Source organism: Onychostoma macrolepis, chromosome 24 (assembly GCF_012432095.1).
Source record: "Onychostoma macrolepis isolate SWU-2019 chromosome 24, ASM1243209v1, whole genome shotgun sequence".
In the NCBI taxonomy this organism is placed as follows: domain Eukaryota; kingdom Metazoa; phylum Chordata; class Actinopteri; order Cypriniformes; family Cyprinidae; genus Onychostoma; species Onychostoma macrolepis.
In genome coordinates this window covers 18,568,654-18,577,415 of record NC_081178.1, presented here as the reverse complement: position 1 = coordinate 18,577,415, position 8,762 = coordinate 18,568,654, and positions in this window count along the sequence as shown.

Here is an 8,762-nt window from a genome sequence, read left to right as displayed (position 1 = left end):
TCTACGACCAAGTGGAGGACCGCCAGAGCGGTATCCTAAATTGCCTAGTGGAGTCTTTCTCTGGTGCTCGTCTCTTTGCCGAGTGTAAATATCAAAGTCGTCACCCCCGTGACCGTGACGCTCAAGCGGACAGCCTATAAAGGCACGTCATTACGTCATGCCCGTTCTCTGGCCATTCTCATCTACCCGAGTGACCAGAAGTCTGGCGGTCCTCCACTTGGTCGTAGAACCACTGTTACCTACGTAACCTCCCGTTCTACTTCCCTTCATTCCGGACCACCAGAGCGGTATCCTAAATTGCCTAGTGGAGGCCGCATACCAAAGCAGTCACGAGGGTTTCCCCACTTATCAAGTACAATTTGCAACAACATGGCAACAATAACAATTGTCTGCAATTTATACCCCAATGTCTCAGCGTAATATATACAACAGACGCTTTGTCAATGCTGAATTTATCTTTATTCAAATTAAGAATCCTTTGTAAGCATCACAGAACACACTGGAGGCATTGCAGCCACATTAAGTCTGTAAAATCTGGCAAAAGTAGATGGGGTCTTCCATGTTGCTGCATCACAGATGTCAGATAGCTGCACACCACGTAGAGCTGCTCAGGAGGTGGCAACTGCACGCACCGAATGGCATCTCACCGAGGCTGGAACTTCATGACCTGCATTAGAATAAGAATGTCCAATTACCTCTGTCACCCAGTGAGATAGTCTATCCTTAGACACAGCTGTACCCTTTCGGTGATCACCATAACACACAAACAACTGATCAGTGGCCCTCCAGGCTGCAGCCACTTCCACATACTGCTGAAGAGCCCTGACTGGACACAGGACTGATCTGGGGTCGTCTGTAAAAGCAGATATAATTATTGGCTTGTTCATGTATTGTGGTGACAATACCTTTGGAAGGAATGCTGGGTTTGGCCACAGCGTAACATGTTTACACTCAGGTCCCCATCGCAAACACTGTGGGCTGACTGACAGTGCATGCAACTCACTAATATGTCGTGCCGTAGCTATGGCCAACAAAAAGCTGACTTGAGGAAAGCCACTTAATAGCTGCATTCGTTAATGGCTCAAATGGTGCGCAGGAGAGGCTGCTCAAAACCAAATTCAGATCCCATTGTGGAATCATTACTTTGCGACTGGGTCGCAGTCGACTAACACCTTTAAGAAATGTTTTAAATAAATTATGCCTACCCAAGGACATACCTTCCACCGGTCCTTTGTATGCAGACAATGCTGCCACATACACTTTAATTGTGGAGCAAGACAAACCATTCTCCAAGAGGGTCTGCAGAAAGTCCAAGAGGTTACTTAAAGTGCAATCCTGAGGACGATTTCCTTTTTCACACCACTGAGAAAAAGCTCTCCATTTGTCTGCATACGCACGATGTGTAGAAGGTGCCCGTGCATTCAGTAGTGTGTGCTCGACTGCTTGTGAGCATTCCAATATGACTGGGTTGCCCCTAGGGGCCACACCCATAACTTCAGGGTGTGGGGCCTTTGATGCCACCACATCCCGTTTGCCTGAGATAACAAATCTGGTCTTATTGGCAGGGGGCATGGTTTGCCCCTCAGTAGAAGCAGCAGCAGGTGGAACCATGGCCTGTTCGGCCAGAATGGGGCTACTAACAGAACAGGTTTCACAGTCTCTTGGATCCATCGCAAAGTCATCCATAGTAATGGTAGAGGTGGAAACGCATACAAGCGGAATTTTGGCCAGCTGTGTGCCAATGCATCCTGGCCCAGAGCCTCTGGATCGTCCTTGACTGAAAACCACATCGGACAGTGAGTTGTCTGCCTGTCCGCAAATAAGTCCACCTCTGCCCTGCCATAGGTGACCCAAATTGACTGAATCACTTCCTTGTGAATCTGCCAGTCCGAGGGTGTGGGATTGGCCCGAGATAGGGAATCTGCTATTTGATTGTAACGACCAGGAAGATACATGGCTCTCAGGGAGAGGAGATGGACATCCCCCCATTTCCAAAGCCTTTGTGCCAATTTTAACAGGCTCCAAGACCTTGTCCCCCCTTGGTGGTTGATATAAAACACCACAGTGGTATTGTCTGTCCTTATTAGAACATGTTTGTCCTTTAACTGATGTTGAAAATGTTGCAGCGCTAGCCATACTGCCTTCATCTCGAGAATGTTGATGTGCTGTAGCGTGCTGTGCTACATACCCCTCACTTTCTGGTGTCTCCACACAGCTCCCCAGCCTTGTAGAGATGCATCGGTTGTTACAACTTCTCTCCTTACAGGAAGGACTCCCAAGGGAACACCCCTGAGCAGATGAGCTTTGCGGGACCAGTGTTTCAGAGCGTGAACACATGCTAGAGTCACTGTTACCAAAACATGTTTTTGGGTCATGGCTGATAGGCGTTGCAATTCAGCCAGCATTGAAAAGGTCTGAGTTGCAGCATTCCCAGCCGCACCACTGGTGTTGCTGCCACCAACATTCCAGCTAGATGGAGAAAGTCTGCATATGGTAGGCGCCTGCCTATTTGAAATTTTGCAACTGTCTTTGCAATTGCCTGAGATCTGGCTTCTGTCAAAGTGGCTTGCATGGTGCACGAGTCGAGCCTCATGCCAATGAACTGAACTGTCAGAGTAGGAATTAGACAGCTCTTCTTGTAGTTTATTTTCAGACCTAGTGCCTCTATGTGCAGTATCAATGACCTTGTCTGCTCTTGCACTTGGTGTTGAGACTGGCCGCACAGTAGCCAATCGTCGAGGTAAGGAAGAACACGCATGCCTTGGCGCTGTAAGGGTTCTAGTGCAACTCGCACATTTGGTAAAAGTTCTGGGTGCCAGGGCTAAGCCGAAAGGAAGAACTCTGAATTGGTATGTCACTCCATTGACATGAAAACGAAGGAACCTCCTGTGATGTGCCGCAATTGGAATGTGGTAGTAGGCATCCCTTAGGTCTATCGTAATGAACCAATCGTTTCTGTTCACTGCACGTATAACATCTGCTATTCGTAGCATGTGAAAAGGTAGACGCTTTAGAAAGACATTGAGGTCCCTTAAGTCTAAAATAGGTCTGATTCCCCCATCCTTTTTTGGAATCAGGAAGTACTTGGAGAAAAATCCGTTTAACTGGTCTGGGCCATGTATCACTTCTATGGCCTGTTTTTGTAGTAATGACTCTATTTCTGCTGCCAATGTGATCAGATGCTTTGGATTCCGTATCATTGTAGGGCGAACCCCGGTATTTGGAGGTGGTCGACGGTGAAACTGCAACTTGTATCCCGTTGATAGTGTGTTTAACAGCCATGTATCTGCTGTTATTGCCTTCCAACACTCCAAGTGTTGAGGAAGGAAACAGCCCACCGCCGACTGTGTACCCTCAGGTACGCCGCTGAAAAGCCCCAGAGCTGGTAGTTGGCTGTGCTCTGGATGCAAAATTGCGTCTGGACGAAACATTATATCGTGAGACTGCTCTGGGCTGACGTGGTGGTGCCAACACCTCCTGCATTCTGTTCTGCACGAAGCCAGCACCACGTTGTTGATGAGGATAATGACCTCTGTGAGAATACTGAACATACTGTGCAGGCCGCCTGAAGGTAGTTTGTCGCCTTAAATGCTTCGAACGCATTTCAGATGCAAGGAGAAATCTGTCTAATACTTCTTGAGCCTGTGAACCAAACACCTCCCCCGGAACTAGGGGAAGTTGGCGCAAGATGGTCTTACCAGATTCTGGCAACGGAGTCTGAGCCAGCCATACCTGTTTCCTTAACTGTGTCAGCAGACCCAGAGATCTGCCACATTCTGACGCAGCTGCTCCAACTGCTTGGATCGAAGCTTGTAGTATCTCAGTACATCCTGAATTGTCCAATGAAGGTAGTGAAGCATTGAGTGCCATCAGCAACTGTGCCAGTGTATTTGAAATACATCCAACATTCGCCACAGCACTGTATGTTTTACGCACAAGTGTGTCAGTCCGTTTATATTCTGGTTGTGGACAGCGGCTCAGAACGCAGCGCCTCATCAGCCTGCACAGCAAGTGACGCCACTACAGTTTCTACTGGTGGCATTGAATCCAAGCCCACTGACCCTGCATCTGCCATACTAGATGGCATACGAGTTACCTTGTCAGGCCACATGGTCAATGCGCTCTTGAAACCAAATGATAATTCTTTAATGAAGTCACCACATTGTGGCACAACCAACTCATTAGCCTGACCAGAAGCGCGGCAAAACAGGTTAGGAGCCTGACTAGTTGCAATAGGTGGAGCATCAAGGTTGAGTTTTGCTAAAGCCACCTTTAATTTATTACGCAAAGAATTTGCTATTGATAGTGGTTCACCATCATGACCTGAACTCAGTGCACTGTCTGAACACACTGATACTGGACTTACAACTGTCTCTGTCCTGGCAGGATGTTCATCAAAAAATGAGTCGGATGCTGACACCGAGACCACATCAAAATCTCTCTCCCTACCAGTATCAACTGTATTAGATTCTGCTAACTGCTGCTCCTCATTCTTTTTCATAGAAGCCAAGAGTGCTTGAATCTGGCCCATGCCTTCAGTCAGCTGATCCACCCTGCGCTCTAACGCAGAGGAAGTTTTCACCTTTTTTTTCTTAGGAGGTGGAACAACAGCTACTGCTGCCCTCTTAACGCCGCGTTCTGAAGGGGTTGTGTCTACAGGGATCAATGAGTAATCTGATTGAGCATTCCACTGTGCAAGGCAGCTTTCAAGTATTGCTAATGGAAAAAAACTACAGCTAGGACAAGGATCTGAAAGGGCCTGTTTAAGGTGCTCAGGTCCCAAACAAAATATACAACGATCATGACCGTCCTCTAATTCCATGGATGAATCACACAGCGTGCAGCTTGCCATTGCAACCGAAACGTGGAGAAGTAATAATGATTAAAATAATAATTTAAACTTAATTAGTACAGTATCTCTCGAACCAAATTTACTGAATGACGTGCCTTTATAGGCTGTCCGCTTGAGCGTCATGGTCACGGGGGTGACGACTTTGATATTTACACTCGGCAAAGAGACGAGCACTAGAGAAAGACTCCACTAGGCAATTTAGGATACCGCTCTGGCGGTCCGGAATGAAGGGAAGTAGAACTCCCTTTGTGACAGAATGGGAAAAAAAACCTTGGGAGAAACCAGGCTCAGTCGGGGGGGGGAAGTTCTCCTCTGGCCTCTGGTATTTAGTTTCTCATTAAGCATTTAGTACAGGAATTTGAATCTTTAAAGCTGAAATTTAGTAAGAAATTATTAGTTATCATTCATCTTAAGTAAAAGTGTCATTTAGAAGCATATTGACTTGTCTATGGTAGTCATATATGGCACCTCTAATGGTTCTGTGTAACACATTTTGACAAATGTGCTATTATGCTTCTTATCTTTAAGAATGTGTGCCATATAGGACCAAAAGAGGTTGCCCTATGATAAGCCAAAGAACCACTGCAATAAAGTGCTGTATGGCACCTCTTATGATTATTCTACATAGCATAGGGGTGGGCGCTATACCGGTATTAACGTGACTACCGGTATTATGTTGTGCCATGATATGGATTTTGCTATACCGTGGATACCGTTACATATTCATGGATTTCACTGGATGGACAGACAAAGATTTTTTCCCCCCCGCGGTCGTTACTGCGTCATCAGAGAGATGCTCCGCTTGATCGGACATAAATCAGAACCAGATAGTTTTTGCTGCAAACACACGATCGGCTCTTCGGAACTGCACACAAACTGGATTACAATAATTTCCCAAAATGTAATTTGTGTGGTAATATTTCTAAAGCTGCGTCCCAAATCGCGTACTTATGCACTATTTATGACGTTTTGTAGTATAAATAGTGCGAGTAGTGCGTTCACACTGAAAATTCCAAAAAGAAAAACTGCACTTTAAATACCCGGATGGTGCACTTAAATAACCGAAAAAATGAAGTGTGGAATGTTGGACACTTCATGCACTCAACTGTCGCAGCTTTAATTATGTCGCGAAGGGGGAGGGGTTTTCAGACTCAGATTATTAATGACAAAATAACTTTATATAATTCATACACTACATGGTTGAGTGCATAAGTACATAGTGTATAAGTGCATAGTGTATAGTGTGTCATTTGGGACGCAGCTTAAGTCTGTAAACGGCGGTTAACACAGGACAGAGGCGCAGAACACGGACACAAAGAGAAAATACTTTAGCAGGCAGAGCAAGATCACTGTTCACAATGCTCGAAATATAGGAAGAAAAATATAAATAAGGAATTGGGGGCAGGGGGTTAATATGAATGAGTATCTGAAGGGAACTCTCTTTTATCATGACTTAGTGACTCTGTGCTGTAATACTAGGGTTCCCGTCATACGTCACACTCCAGGATTCCCCTACAACGCGTAACGCACCTCAGAGTATTTTGTCAGACTGGGGGAACAAAACGCCCCCCTTAGTACAAATTTAATTTATTGTAAAAATAACATGAAAACTCTGGACATTTTTCATATTCGTATAGGCTATATTTCATTTGTCACTAAAACTATGATAATACAGTGTGTGTATGTATATTATTTTGATTACTAGTGAAATTGTGTTATTTCAATAGTAATATTTATATCATACTTGTATATTAAGCACAAAAGTTTTGGCCAAATCATGCAGCCCTATAAGTGAAAAAAGTTCACTGTTCGCCCAGTTCACTGTATTTCGGGATAAATACATTTACATAGATACGATTCTTGTCAACTCGTAAGTACAAACGTCCCAGGAGGACATGAACGCAGCATTAGTTTCCAGGGAGGTAAAAACTGACGTTAAAAAAACTGGTTTAAAATATCCAAGTTTACATTTAAGTTTTCTAATGGTGGTGTAATGAGAATGCCAAAGGTATTTTAGGTTTGCTCTCATGTATTAGGGGTAGAACGAAGATTTAGACAGTATTGGCTGTGCTCTGACTTTGGTCATATTTACAGGTAAAAAAGTGGTTATCATAACTAAGCAACAGAATATCTACGCAATGCGCTGGCGCGCTCCTCCTCTCAGCGGCTCACTGAAGAGAGCAGAGACGGGTGTGTGCGCAGTGTGAAAACAAGTTAAACGACAAAGTTGGCAACAGGGGTTTTCCCCCTATATGCAAAGCTCAATTACTCCAATCTTCAGTGTCACATCCTTCAGAAATTATTAATATGCTCATATGGTGCTCAAGAAACCGTTCTAATTATAGTTGAAAATGGCTGTGCTGCTTAATGAAATGTGGAGGTGTAGGCTACTTATCAGAACATTATGATGAAGAGAAAGACTGAAATAGACAAAACAGAAATTCTAAAACAAAATAGAAATCTGAATTATTTGAAATATATATATATATATATATATATATATATATATATATATATATATATATGAGTTTTAGAAAGGAAGAACAGAAGAGAAGTATCCACAACAAACAGAAATATCTCATGTAAAAATTCCATATGGATATCCTAGACGTGATTTTATAACAAGTCTCTTAACTTTGTCGCAACAGGCTAATTGAGATAGAATATGAAAGATTTGTCCCGTACTGGAATCAAAACATCGCCAAGGCTATAACACTGAAAATAACCAACAGGTGTATGCTTAAAAACACCGTAAACGCAATGCGCTGTTTTTTGCACTTACAGTCTAATAGGCTTCATAACTTATGTTTAGCGGAAGCGACCGCACGTTGGAAAATGGATTCTGTGCAAAGCTTTAGTTCAAGCCACAGGCGATTCTACACCCTTTCTCTGTTATTTGAGCTGCAGTAAGCGGCTATTCATAAAAACAAAGCAGTTATAACTATTATCCAGTGACAAACCTATCATCATATCATGGGGCAGGACTGAGGTCAGCGCTTGTCACAGCTGTCACGAGTTTTCATAAATGCGGAGAATGTTGAATAGCCTATCCTTTTATTTTACTTTGATGCAAACTATGAGGCGTTGTCATTAAACCCGTCTGCATATGACAAGCAGCTCATTACAGACATTGTGCGTGGGTTTTTCGATTATGAGAATAAAGATAAGTAGCCTATGTATAAATTACATTTATTTGTATAAATTACGTTTAAATTATATATTGCGGTATTAAATAAGAATTTGAAATTGAATGATAGGAAGGAGAATTTACTCAACTGCCATTCAAAGAAATCCGACAACCATATTTAACCTATTAATCCTTGATATGAGCTTGTTTGTTTTACCGCAGCTGATCTGATTTCTAATTAATTGAACTAAGTTCAATATTGTCAAAACAAGTCCACCACAATGCATTGAGGCAACTTCATAAAATATTACACATAAATTAAAAAAAAAAAAAACACTGATTCCTGAACCTAAAACCTTATTTTATTATCTAAAACTACACGTACAGCAGTTTAGCCTTAAAATCAAATTCTTAATTTTCTTTGCTAAATTCAGATACATACATTTCAGATTTATGTATTGAACTGGGATTTTCAATACATTCTCATTTCAATCTAACTAAATGCCACACAGCCCTGTTGTTTTGACAGGGAGAAATACAATTCTTATTTATTTAATGATTATTTTAAAATTTGCATTTAAGTATATATAAGTTTTCTTAAGAACTTACCAGATAGGATGATGTACAAAGAAAACATGCCAGCAGTAATGCATATTGTCTTAACCTGCCGACTGATAATACATAAATAATTATAATAATGATAATAATAATAATAATAATAATAATTAGCAACTTCCAAATCCTTCAAAACATGAAACCATTTTGACCACTATGACAAATGCA